Source organism: Myiozetetes cayanensis, unplaced genomic scaffold, assembly GCF_022539395.1.
Source record: "Myiozetetes cayanensis isolate MyiCay16 unplaced genomic scaffold, myiCay2020 scf18, whole genome shotgun sequence".
NCBI classification, from domain to species: Eukaryota; Metazoa; Chordata; class Aves; order Passeriformes; family Tyrannidae; genus Myiozetetes; species Myiozetetes cayanensis.
The window spans coordinates 12,346,094-12,359,816 of record NW_026087389.1 but is presented as its reverse complement, the minus strand read 5'-3'; the positions used below and the strand labels follow the sequence as shown (position 1 = coordinate 12,359,816).

Here is a 13,723-nt window from a genome sequence, read left to right as displayed (position 1 = left end):
GTTTAAGGTACCTTTGCTGAATGTTGAAGGGATAATACAGGATACTGTGATTTGTTTCCAGTCGCTTGCGTGCTTTGCACGTGTTGCAGTTGCGTGCAGGGAGGGGACTGGTCCACACTCCGTTCTTCCCTGTGTCTGTGTGGTTTTTTCCTATTCCAAAAGAAACCAGAACATATAAACAGGGAGGAAGCTGGAGATGTCCTGTGGTGCAGCTCTCAGGTGGGTGTGAGGCAGAGCAGAACAGCTGTGTCCTGCACTTGGGTGTGCTGGGAAACGTTACTGCTCCAGCTCGGACCTGGGGCAAAGGAGGGAACTTGGGATGAAAACCAGCTGAAGTACAGAGAGAAGAAAGCAGAGAGCTGACTCCTGACACTTCCCCGACAACCTTCACAGGAGATGCTGAGTAGTGTGCTCAGGGAATGTGCTGTGCAGTCAAGCCAAGGGCTGTAAAGCTGAGGTTGTGGGTACGGTGCCTTCCGAGAGCTGCTGCAGCCTGTCATTGAACCATGCCTAAAATACAGCCTCTTCCTCAGCCCCAGGGAGCTCCTGTCAGGCAGGAGGGAATTTTAAAATCAAGTAGGAGAAGGACTAGCTTACTGCTCTCCATGTCCATGGTAGACAGACTAACTCCTGCCTCCTCAGTGGAGCAGCGTGGAAAGGTGCTTTCCTGGGAGAGGGCCTTGCCCTTTGCTTGCTTCCTGTCTGGTGGATTTTGTAGCTTCAGTGGGTATTCACATGAATTTGTTTATAAACAACGAGGAGAGCTGTTAGTCATCTATCTACAAATTTCATATTCTGTTTTTCTTATAATAGTAACATCTTAATTTTTTTAAGACTGACTGGGCAAACTCTTGAAGCTTTTTTTCTGGTGAACACTAGAAAATTCTCTTAGTGAAAGTGTCAGATTTGTTTGGGATTTTTTTGGGTGGTTTTTTGTTTGTTTGGTTTTTTTGTTTGTTTTTTTAATGACAGGGTTGAAATAGTGCAAAGTTGTCATAATCTAATGAAACATTCTGCCAACCTGCATAATTTTTTGGGTTTGATATACCTGGTATTTGCTTAGGACCTGAGTATAGTACTTGGCTGCAGAAGAAAGCTGCTTTCCAGAAAGGTTTAGAAGAAAGAAGCAATGGGGGACACACATTTCTTTTGAATTTGTACTTAACCATGTTGCTCTTAATGCTGCCAGTTCCCAGTGACCCAACTTATTTTCCTTTGAAACAAGCTATGGATAGCATCTACTCCTAATTAAAGTTTATTAAAACTACATAGTAATAGTAGAGTAATTATAGGTAGTGTAAAAGTCTCACTGATTTTTCTTTAATCAAAGTGTAATCTTGTCTACAGCTGTATTAAATTTAAGCTTGGATGACAAACCTCTTGGTATGTCAAAGCTTATTACTTAACAGCAAACATGTTTTTTGTGGGAAGGCTGTGTTTGTACTGAGAGTGCAGTTTGAATCTTATGTGGACTTAATTTGAGGGCTCATCTGTTTTGGTGATCTACAGTACAGATCCTCTTTTTCCATAGAGTAGATGGACCAGTGTAGATGGGACTGATTTGATGCACAGTGCCAGTGCATTTTATTAAATGCACAGTGCTATTATTAAATGCCATCATTTTTAATGACAAGCTTGCTGAGCTTTCTTCCATGTTCTGTTTGGACTGTAGATTTTGAAATAATTCTTTAAATGTTTTTGCTTTGAGTTGCCAGTGTGTGTGCTTCTGTTGGTAGTTGTTTTTTCTTTCTTTTAGTAAATGACTCATTCTCCTGAGCTGCTTTAGATTCTGGACTTTGTTTTTTGTTCTTCTAAGAGCACAGATAATGAACTATAGCAGAATTTAATATGTTAAATGTCAAGAATACATTTCAACAAAGGGCTGTCTTTGTAAAGAAAAAGCCTAACTGTTTTCAGCACAGCAGTTTTTTAAATGCTGATTAGACATGAAAAAGGTTTGCATGTTAATTCCAGTTCTTTTGCAGTGTATGGCCAGTTTCTAGCTATGTATTTTTTACATTGTTTAGGAAGTTCAGTTTCTCTATTAAACGGGAAAAGCCTTTGACAGCATTCTGATTTTTAGGTATGCTTGTTATTCTGGGTAGTATTTCAGTAACTTGCATAATTGCAGTAGCAGGAACATTGCAGTTGAGAAACCTAATTTTAAAATCTGAGAAGTAGGAGAATTGTTAATGTGGATGTTGTAGCACAGAAGTAGCTTGTGTTGGAGGCCCCAGACGGTAAAGATGGAATTAATAGTTTAGGCAACCCACAGAATACTTGGGTGTAGTTCTATAATTAATGGAAATTTCAGTGTTAGAGAAACTCCTTCATAACATAAACAGTCTCGAGCTGCAGTTTGTGCTGTGCTGTTCGTGCCGGTGCTTTGCGTTCCCCAGCCCGGGCAGTGCGTGGATCGTGGATCGTGGCGTGGCCCTCTGCTGGCTGCGGCTCGGCTTTTAGGGAAAGGAAAAGGAATTGCCGTGCTTAGGGAAGGCATTCAAGGATTCCTCCTTGCAAGTGATGAGCTGTGGTGTGTTTTTTACAGTAGCAGTGTGTTCCCTGCTCTGTGGAATGGCGTCACTTGTTCCGTGATAACTGAATAACACCAGCACTGTACAAAGAAAACATACCATGTGATTGTATAATTCCATAGCAGGGACTGCCACCCATAAATATTGATGTGGAAATAAAAAAAAAAAAAAAATCATGGATTAATTGTATAATACCACTTTTCCTATAATGTTATGAGATTGTCATTGGCGCCTTATTGGTGTGCTGGTTGAGATGTGGCTTTGGCCTCTGCGTGGGATAGTGGTACTTGTAATCTTTTGATGGGGTTTGGATTTGACTTCCAAGTGAGTGGATATTTAAAAAAAAAATAAAAATTCATGTCCTTCAGGCCACTTTCATTCGTTTGCTCTTTTGTGGCTCTTGGTAGGTAGAATATTTTCATCATATTTTATCTACAGTTGTCACTTTTCTATCTAATTCAAAGCATTATAAATGAGTTATGAGAAAAATTACCTGATGACCCCCCTTTCATGGTGTTTGGTAGTCTGGGGGGACTAGTCATCTTTCTGTAATTTTACATATGCTTTTCAGAATTGAAGCTACTTACATTTGGAAGAAAAAGCTATCAAACTTATCCTAACTGCTTGGTTAAAAAAAAAAAAAAAAAGAGAGGGGAATGGTGATGATCCTGAAGTACAAAGACCAACCAAGTGATTCAGTGTACACAGTGTCAGCAGCTTAATATCTCTGCTCCAGTAGGTGAACGGTGAAAAACTGCAGTGTATGTTTGTAGCCATTACAAATGTATATCGACTTCAGAAGAAAAATGTTATCTTGTGCTTTTTCAGATGGACAGTGTGACCTGAACTCTGTGTATAGATGGAGTTGACTCTGATTTTTATACCTGAAAGGATCTCCCATTTGGAAAATTTCCTTATGGCAATTTAAAGGATTAAAACATTAGTGGAGGCTGTTTCTTCTTAAACTGCCAACCTAGAACACTGATGCTGAAAGAGGTTCTTTTTGCACTTTAAAAATGTTTTCTGTACTTTGGAGGGAAATATGGCCCACTTTGGCCAAAAAATTGCAAGATTTGATAATGTCTTTGAGAGATGCAGACAACTACTGGCTCAGCTTTTCAGCTGAAAGGCTGTGAGATGCCAGCAGGACTTTGCAGTTCCCTGGCCTGGGCTCCTTGTGCCCACGGGCAGATTGGTCGTGGGCACTGACGTGTTCTGGGTACTTTTTTATTGACAAAGAGATCTTAAAATATTTGGATTATTGGTTGTTTATCTGTGTGTGTATATGTTGGTTTTTGGGGGTTTTTTTTGGTTGTCTGAAGAAAAACATTGATGGGCACAGGTGTTCAGTGTAACATCCCTGATAACTCTGTTTTGCCGTGTTAGCAACCCTTTCAATCTGTGAATCCAACATAGCACGTCTGTGATTTTTGCCCTGGACTAAGATGAGCGTGAATTGTGAGTCACTGTTTGAAACCGTAATTACCATACCCTTGAATGCCCCACCTGCCCTCTGCCCATTCCTCTGGGGTTATCTGATGTTGTGCACCTGTGAGAAGGTTCTTCTAGGGTGGTTCTGAATTGGGAACCTGTGAGAAGGCTGCAGCACCTGCCCTGGTTTTGTTTTGAAACCAGTAGGACACAGCTAAAGAAATGGCTGATTAATATTCTGTAAGATTGCCTATCAGAAACCAGCTCATACATTCTCTCATACTGCTGCCAGACTCATGTCCATATGTGGATTTAACTTAAGCTTAAAAAAAAATCTTTTTTTATTGTAAATTGTTTTTCTCAAATGAGCACCAGAATAAATCAGCCTTTGTTCATAAATACCAGCATTTAATTACTACTTGCATTGAAAATCTTGACCCTGGAATGCATTGCAAATAAGTACAGCCTCCTCCCAGACTATTTTCGCTCTCACTTTGTTGGAGGTATGGCTTGGCAGTGCCTTGAGTACAAATATTAAACTCCCAATTGTCAAATTTCTCCTCTGTGCTGGAAAATGAATTTTCCGTCTTTGGATGGAGCCGCACCCTTCTCTTTCGGTGTTTGGTTTCCAGTTAATTGCGTTTGCTCTCTGTGTGGAATGCTGGAGTTCAAAACACAGAATGAAAAGAAATTAAATGTAGTATTAAAAAAAAAAAATTTTTGGTCCTTACTTGATGCAGAGAAGTGTTCAGAAAAGCAAGGGAGGAGCATTTTGCTCTGGTGACCCCTTGTTTTCAGTATGAGGAACTGTGGAGTGAACTCTCACTACACTCTATTTGGGTAATATTTGTGGTTTGGACCTGTTACAAAAATATCTAGTTTGACATGACTAAAATTAGTGCAGTGTCATGTGTACTTAGGCAGTTCCTTTCAGTCAGGACTTGTGCTCCTGCATCTCTGTTGGCTGCCTTGAATTTATATCACCGTAACATTACGCTCAGCATGGTCACATCAACTGTAATTTAGAAATGTGCTGGACATTATTTTCCTTGTAACACCTGTCATCTGTTAATAAGTAGTTCAGGAGCAGATAATGTCAGAGAGCAAGAAATCTTTGCTTTTTGCAAAGGAAAGCTGAATTAAGTAAGCCTGCTACAGATCTTTGTTGAAAAAAATAAAAATAACGTAGTCACATTAGACAAGTCCTTTCAGATAGAATGTCCCTTGTTAAAAGGAAAGGAGACAACTTCTTCCTAAATTTTTCAGGATGTTTTTAGAGTTTTTATGCAGTGTTATTGTGGCAATACCAAACCACTGTTGCATTGCAGTTGGATGTGTCTGTGAAATCTGATGTGGTTTTTTTCTTTATCTGAATGTGTCCTCACTGGGGGTTTTCTCTGCTGCAGACCAGCAGCAGTGTGGCATTAGTGACAGTGGGTACACACAGTGCCTGCTGTGGAAGGAGTGGAAATGAGGAAAGTTTGAAAGCCACTTCTCCCTTTATTCTCTAAGCAGTTGAAAAGTCAACACATGAGAGGAGATTCTTCTTTGGCAGGAGTAGAGGAGCTTTGATGTAAATGATTAACTAATTTAGAAACTAGAGTAGCAAGACAGTTAAGCAGCTTTTGCAGTTCTGCACCTGCCTCGAGATGTCTGGGGTTATGCTGGGAGTTGGAGTTTCCTGATAATCTAACGAGCTACCTCATTCCTTTCCTAGAAGTAGATCTGCTCTCCTGGTGGAGTACCTGGTAACCTCAGCTTCTGTTGTGGTTTTTCTTCAATTTGCTTGCAAATGGAAAATGTAATTGTTTGCTGATAGAAGTTTAGTAGAGCAATTTTCTTATGGAAAATTTCCATTTCAGTTAATTTTCTGTTAGTCATTTGGGTATCTTGTTAGCTCAAGATTTTTGAGGAAGCAGAAACAATGGATAATCTTAGTGTTGGACTTTTCTTTCTGAGTATTTACTGACAGATACTCATAGTATTTCAATATTGCCTCATATTTTTAAAACATTTTTTCCCTTTGTTTTTTACTGTTTGTATAATTTTTGCCTCTTTTTAGTGTTCTCCCACAAAAACAATTTAGTGGGTTTCTTTAGTAGGTGTTGCAGAAATTTGATTTTAGTTTTTATTTATGCAAGGTTTTCATAAGGTCAGTCAAAATTTAAGACCAGGAGAGATTTATGCCTTACCTTTGTGCTCTTAAATTAGGGCAAAGTTCTATCCAAACATGACAAATCTCCCTTTTTATGTCATAATTTTCGTTGCAGTGGTCAGAGACAAAACCACAGTTTATTTTGGTCTTGCACTTCATTGAGTTGGCCCAAGAATGTTAACTATCAAGTTGAACTATTTTTTGATTGTGAATTTAAGAATAAAAATTTTAGTTTTCTGAATAATTTTAGTGTTTTTCCCTAGTGCAGGATATTTACGGTGCCTTTTGCCTCCTGAAGGTTGGAGTGAATTGCGATGATACATTTCAAACCTTTAGAAACGTGGATTTGAAAAGAAATTAGGGTTCCATATGGGAACCTGCTCTTTGCACAGCTTATTTATTTTATCTGCATTCATGTGTCCTACAAACACAGTCTCTGGGACTTTGTACACCTCAAGAGTGTGTTTACTTTCCTTATTGCAGGGTTTGAGAGTGTCATGTTGCCAAACTCTCATTACATTTATGATAGTAAATAATTGTGTTTAGCTCTCAGTCTAATTTTGTAGGACAAGTATTCCTATAATGGCATCAGGATTGAGGAGTATTTCACCAATACTTTACACTTGGAAGTGATTATCCTGAGGAAACCTGAATTTCTGGGTAATGGCCTATTAAGGTGTTTTATTTCTTTATTTTAAAGCCATATTAAATTGCAGTGTATTTCCGTAATTGATTAACACACAACACAGGAGCATTCAGTGAGACCTCAGAAAGTCACCTTGGCCCTGTGTTTTCCCCAGGGTCAGTGTTTGGTGTGGATGTAGAAGTTGATGTAAATTATACAAAGTAATCACTGGTGTCACAGTGATACGTGGTAATGGCTCATAGAGATGTCTGTTGTAACGAGAGGCCGAGCTTCCTTAATGAAATAAAGCAGAAAACTTCTTTGCAAGACGTTTCAATTTCCTTCTAGAAACCTGTTCTTTATCGACTTTTTATGGTTTTCTGAGTCCATGGCACGAGTCAGCTTTTTAATACGGAGCAGGAAAGGTTTGTTTCAAAGTCTGTACATTGTGTAAGACATTGTCGTCTGTGACAGCAGCAAGACAAAATAAGTCTCTTTTTATATTGCTTTAGTATTCTATTGAGTCAGTTTGAGCATCTTGGGATGATGTGTGAGTAATCATTTCTTGGGAATCTTTTCCTTGATTGCACTGTATCAAATCTCTCAGCATTTTCAGGATGAGAATTTCACATGGAATCAAAATAGCACTCGAGAATTTTCATGTAGGCTGAAAATTAAATATCCTTTGTTTTCCTCAAGAAAATAGTATATAATTAGTACTGAGTTGAGGAATTCTTTTTGTAGGAAACTTTTCTGCATTGTCTACATTCAGAATGGAATTGCATCTCCTTTTCTGAGGCTGTTAATGTCCTTAATCTATTCTGTGTTTCCTGTACAAGAGGAAGTTTTAAAGCCTAGCATATGTGAAGGCACAGACTTTCATTCAGCTGTGAAGAGAATAAATTTGAAATTGTTCTAGTTGTCCTGAAACCATCTAGAATTTGTAGCAGAAGGCTGATACTCAGAAATTCTTGCGAACTGTGAGGACAAAAGTCAAGTAAAAGAGACATTCTAAGGAGTAGTAATTAGTAACTATGGTGACAGATGTCTCACTGTAGCAAGTCAGTCAGCTATATATAAACCAAATTACTTGTAAATTAGAACTCTTCCTTTACATCTCTCCTTTTTAAAAATAGCTTTTTGCATCAAAAGTAGTGACATTGATGTGTAGAGAGGGATCTATTTTTGTATGGTGTTGTCACATTTTGTGGTAAAACATTTTATCTTGAGGTTTTTGGCGAGTATCTTGTCATTCTGCTCCTTCTGACAGTGAACGCCTTTCTGGATTATTTGAATAATCCAGGGGTAGATCAGCACTCATGAGCAACTTGTACCTTTCTCAACTTCTTCGTTCCACACCTTGTGCTTTCTGCAGAAAGTTTTGTGTAGAAGAGGAATTAATGTTATGTCTCATACCTGGGGTTGCTTCAGCTCAAATCCTTCAGCATGACCCTTCTGCATGAATGTGCCTACTCCAGAGTGTGGAGGAGGGAGACCTTACTGCATAATGGGGGGTGACCAGGGCTTGTTCTTCTGTGGCTGGGTGTTTGACTGCATTCTGCCATTATGGAATGTGATTATTGGGAGGTGTTAACTTCACAACTGTCAAGTTCACTTAGAAAGTCTTGTTTCTAGGAAATACTTGGTGAGGTTATTTGAATGCCACCAGTTCTGCAAGAGGAGGGTGAAGGCAAATAGGTTAGGAAGGGCAACCATCCTTTCTGACAATGTTTCCATTGGTGTTGGTTATGCAAAGTTTTGGGTGAGTGCACAATTGGAGGAGAAACGTTTTCAGTATGATCTATTACTTTAATATTGGTATATGATCAGCTTATGGGAAGGATTTTTTCCCATATAAACTACCATCATTGTACTCCTACTGTATTTTTTCCAGTTATTTTCTTGTTTTAGATGTTTGGAGTGTTGATAGTTCCTTTTAGAGCTGAAGTAAATGAAAGCAATCTGAAAGTGGGTTAGTGATGTTCATGCAGGTCTGTACTGACCTTGCGGTTCCTGGGGCATTCAGGAATTGTGATGCAGTTTGGTTAGTTATATTTTCACAGAATCCCAGAATGGGCCAGGTTGGAAGGGACCACGTTGGGGCATTTGGTCCAATCGCCCTGCTCAAGCAGGAGCACATGGCACAGGATTGTGGCCAGATGGTTCTGGAATATCTTCAGTGAGGGAGACTCCACAACCTCTCTGGTCAATCTGTTCCAGTGCTCAGTCACTACACAGGAAAGAAGTTCTTCCTCATGTTGAGCTGGAACTTCCTGGGCATCAGGTTTTGCCTCTTTCCTCTTGTTCTACTGCTCAGCAACCCCAAGCAGAGCCTGTCCCTTCTCTGACACCTCCCTTCAGACACCAACAGACAGTGATGAGGTCTCTTCTCATTTGTCTCTTCTTGAGGCTCATCAGGACCAGCTGCCTCTGCCTTTCCTCATAAGAGAGGTGCTCCAGTCCCATAATCATCTTTCTTGCCCTCCACTAGACCCACTCCAGGAGCTCCTTGTCTCTAGTACTGAGGAGCCCAGAGCTATGTATTTATGAAAAAGCATATATTTCATAAAAGCAAAGATGATGCAGGTCATCATGGTTTCTGACAGCTGTCTCCTAATACAGAGAACTTCAATTTCTGGTTATGAACTGTATTTTAAGTACTTATGTACTTTATGTACTGATTCTGACATAGAACAGTTGACAGAAAGGTGGTTGACACTGTAAATACAGGCTGCTCTCTGCCATTCTCTTCTTGACTGCTGCTGTGGAGGTGTGAGCACATGGCTTAGGAACCAGCTTCTAAAGCAGGCTCATTTTCAGCCCAGGTCATTGTTATGTACCAACCAAATTAGGCAAACTGAAAACAATAGGAATTCTGGAACCACACTGGGTTGTTCAGCTGTCCCTGCCATTGAGCCAACTTTGCTGCTTTCTCTGCTGGGTAACGGGTAGATAACCAGGGTGGGGGAGTTCAACTGCCTCATTTCTTTTGTCCAGTGTGTAAGTTGAAGGCCTCAGTCTGCAATGGTGTAATGGTTGTGAAAGGTGTGGGGGACTGTGCTCAAACCCTTTGAACAGAGTGTTTCTAAGCTCCACATTCCTACTTATAAAACTGAATAATTAAAATGTATTACTTAATCTTTTTAGTAGTCTTTTTGTTAATAATGACCACTTTCTAATACAAATGAAAAAAAGATCCTTGTAAAGTAAATATCTGACACCCTCTTTCTGAGTTTTTCTGCTGTAATGTAGATTATGTGGATACCTGCAAATATTAAAGAATAGTATAGAGCTATTGACTAATAGTGACCTTGAGTCCTGAGCTTTTCAGCATCAGACAGGTTCAGTTACAACTGTTTGCAAATGTGGGGGTCAGATAGTGGTTTAGAAAGTTAACACTTTTGCCTAATGGGCAGAACAAGTAGGAGGTGGCATTAACTCTGCAAAGGTGCTTTCATGTGTTTCTTTTTTTCTGAATGCTTTTAAAATTCTGATAGGTGTAAATGTATCTGTAGAGCTCACCAGTTAAAATCAGCATTGCAAAGTTGTATGTCAAAAGAAAGGTCTGTGCTGAAACGTTTGGAGGTACAACACACCTGGGCACGTTTGCTTTGTTCTGGAGAGGAAGGTGACATTTTGCTACCGAGGAACACACGGGAGCAACTCAGGGTTGTAGACAAGCATGTGTTTTGTGCACAGGTTAAGCTGTTGTTTCCTCTCCGTGCTGGGCATTGCCTGCCTACCTATGGTGCTTCCTCCTCCTCCCCAGAAATCCATCCATCTGCCCTTCCCTGTCATAGCCCCTGTGTCCTTTTCAGGCAAAGTCTGCTGACTCTGCTCACACAAAAGTTAAACTGAGTGACAAGGCCTGTAGTGAACTTCAAAGCACTTAAATGACCAGGACATGGCAAGCAGCAGAGGGATTAATATTTTACAGCACTTCAAATACATCTGGAAAGGCTGAACTGTTATTATACCCAGACTTGGTTATGCTGGCACAAAACTGCTTTTACTGCCACCATTTATTTTGCTTGACAACAGGTATGAGCAACCAGCAGGGTTGTCCTGGCAGTACAGTCAACAAAACTTCAAGGTGTAAACAGACACAGAACAACTTGGTCAGCAGAAGAGCATATTCCCTGCTGTCCTTTCCTTCCTGCCCCTTGGAGCTACTGGCAGGCTTGGAAGGATAGCACTGAATTTCTGGGGGTAGCTGAGGATTTTAACCTTTTTTCATCAGAGTAGCTGGATTTACATTAGGCTTACACTTTGAGTTGAAAACTTGGAGTGATATTTTTTTTGTCCAGTGCTATATCCAAGAAGGTTCCTTTTTTCTCTTTTTCATTACTGCACAGAAAGAGTGATTAAGTTTATTATTTTTTTCAAAGATGTTACTGAAAACTACGAGCAAGTTTTGCTTCACTGTGGAGAAATTTAATACTTATGGTCCCTGAATAGCCAACAGCCACTCCTTCACTCCGTTCAATCTGACTGGAAAATCCCTTTCTTCACAGCTGGTTGCTTTTAGTTTCATGGTGTGTGCCTGCCTCGGGCAGCTTGAATCATTTTAAAAAGATCTCATAAGAACTCTAAACTTCATAAACTAACTTTGTTTCTAAGTTGAAGGATCTGGAGTTTAGTAAGCGAAGAGCTATTAGATCTGTGTGTTTAAGAACTAGAAAACTAAATAGAAAAGCAATTTTGCTTGCTGTACCCCACCCTGTGAATTATGCTTGCTTATGGAGACAAATACTTCTACTTCCTTGATAGGCGGGTGGAGTTGGGCAAGTGAGAGGAATGGAATTTAGGATCTGTCTAAGCAGACCAGAATGAAGAACTCAATCAATTGGATCTGGAGATAGTTTAGCATTTGAACTTCTCTATCTTACAGCCAAAGGACTGACCTGGAATTCAGTGTGGTTTGTACAGTGTACTCTGTTAGCAGAAGTGCTGCCCCCCAAATGATAAAATACTCAGTGTTAACACTTCAAGGAAGATAAAATAATCTTTTAACAGGATGGGAAAAAAGCTTTCTAGCTGCAAGTGTGACAGATGTTGACCATGTTAGTTTGACCCTGGTATGTGTTGTTTTAAAGTCTTTGGCTTTGCACAGCCTGACTTGTGCTCAATGTACTTCTCTTCATGGTTGAGTTCTCAGCATTAAATGAGTAAATGAACACAGTTGTGCTACTACTTAGTCAAATTCTGAGCTCAAGCATTACTCCAGGGCAAGTATTCCAGTTTCTAGATCCCTATTTACTTGCTGCTTTTGAGTATTAGCTTTAATACTCAGGGGGTGCATTTACAATGCCTGCATTAATTGTTGAATGATTATGTGGTGTGAGTAGGGGAAGAATCTGTCATCTTTAACTGCAGCATTTTATGACTTAACTGCTCTGGCTGACAGCCTTGCTGCCCCTTGGTGACAGTAACCGTGGCAAAGTGAAGCTAGCATCCCCTTAGTGGCTGTAGTTCAGAATCTGACAAATTAATTTAAATCTTTCTGGTTTAAGCTAATGCCTCAAAGACTCAAAGGTTTAATGGGACCCACACACATGTGAGTTGTGTTTACTACTTTCACAAAGGAAATAAGGGATGAGGAGAAGAGTGGTAAACTGGGATGTTCTGGAATTGGGATTCTCTTTCTACGTTAGTTGTCTAGGCAGTGAACATATATGCAATAAATAAAATACACTACTGTTTGACTTTCTGTAAAAGGCAATAGCCTAGATTTTGGTACTTATTAATTATTAATTCAACTATGGAATAAGGCTGAAATAGGTTTAATTATGTGCTGTGGTCTGTCTGCATTTTTGATGTAGAAGTGGTTCCTCTTCACATACTGAATCTCCCATCTCTGTAGACAAACTCAGTTCTCCACTAATTCTCTCTCACTGTAACTCTCAGTGTAATTGCCCTGAATGTCCTGAACTGCAGTTCCAAGCTGAGTTGGAGTAGCAGTAACGTGCCCTGGGAATGGCAAAGGATGGCTGTACATGGTGATAGCAAACATTAGAAATATTAAAAAGCTGGTCAGTTGTTTGTTCCTGTCGTTGGACTGTAATTAAATCACTGAAAAAGTGTGCTACTTTCTTTGCAAGATTTTCTGTGCATCCCTGAGCCTGTTCTTTTGTCTTCTCTGAGATCCTTCAGAAGTGTCTCACCTATATCAGGCCTGCAGATGGCTTGGGAAACAGAACACCTCATGACATTCTCACTTGTCAGCCTAAGTAAGGAGTTCTTTTCAGCCTCCCTCTCGAAGGTGTTACAGTAGTAATCACGGAACAGAAGCAGCTTTGTTGTTGTTGTTTTTATTTCTTTGAAGAAAACAATTTACCTACATTCATAAGTAAGGTTAAAATCTGTCCTCCTAGAGCAATTTGCAACGTCTTAATATCAGTTAAAATTAATATATTTTATGTGCTTAACTTTAATGTCTTATAGTCTGGGACCCCTATGGAAGCATTTTTAGTTCACTACTCAGGAAATATTAGGAGTTTGTTATAGGGGAAAAATCATAGTGGTGTCTAACTGCATGAAAATAACACATGGACTGTGATTTAGCAGGTTGTTGATACTCTTCTGAGTCATTGACCTAGAAAGCAATGGAACTTAAATGGAATGTGATTTTTATACACCACAGGTCAGAGCAGAGGAGGTACTTTTTTGTTCAGTTTGCAAAACTGAATAGTACCTTGAGATATTATAAATATGAAATGTGTGAAATAAGTACATCATTCTTTGCAAAGCAGGGAAACAAAAATCTATAGTTTTTTGAAACTTCCTCGATGTAGATTCTAAGGATGGACTGTACTGGAGAAGTTTGAGTGTACTGACGAACTGCAAGTTTTCTTTTAGAATAAAGTTTTCAGAAATGTTGTAGAAGCAACATGGTAAGGTGTCTGCAATTAACTGCACTTATTAGTGGTGTATAAGTGAGAGGGGATGTAAAGATTAAATTATTAAAGAAGAAATATA

General features: G+C 39.5%; 1 protein-coding gene across 33 annotated transcripts in view; it reads left to right on the top strand.

Moving 5' to 3' along the window:
• SLMAP (sarcolemma associated protein) overlaps positions 1 to 13,723 on the top strand; it is a 96,575-nt gene that overhangs the window by 16,184 nt on the left and 66,668 nt on the right. The window contains exon 1 of one of the 33 annotated variants that reach the window (XM_050313347.1): positions 5,587 to 5,713. The exons of the other annotated variants lie outside the window; for them this stretch is intronic. The gene's annotated coding sequence lies outside the window, so the exon portion shown is untranslated. Of the gene's footprint in view, positions 1 to 5,586; positions 5,714 to 13,723 lie in introns of those variants that run through there. 33 annotated transcript variants of the gene reach the window in all.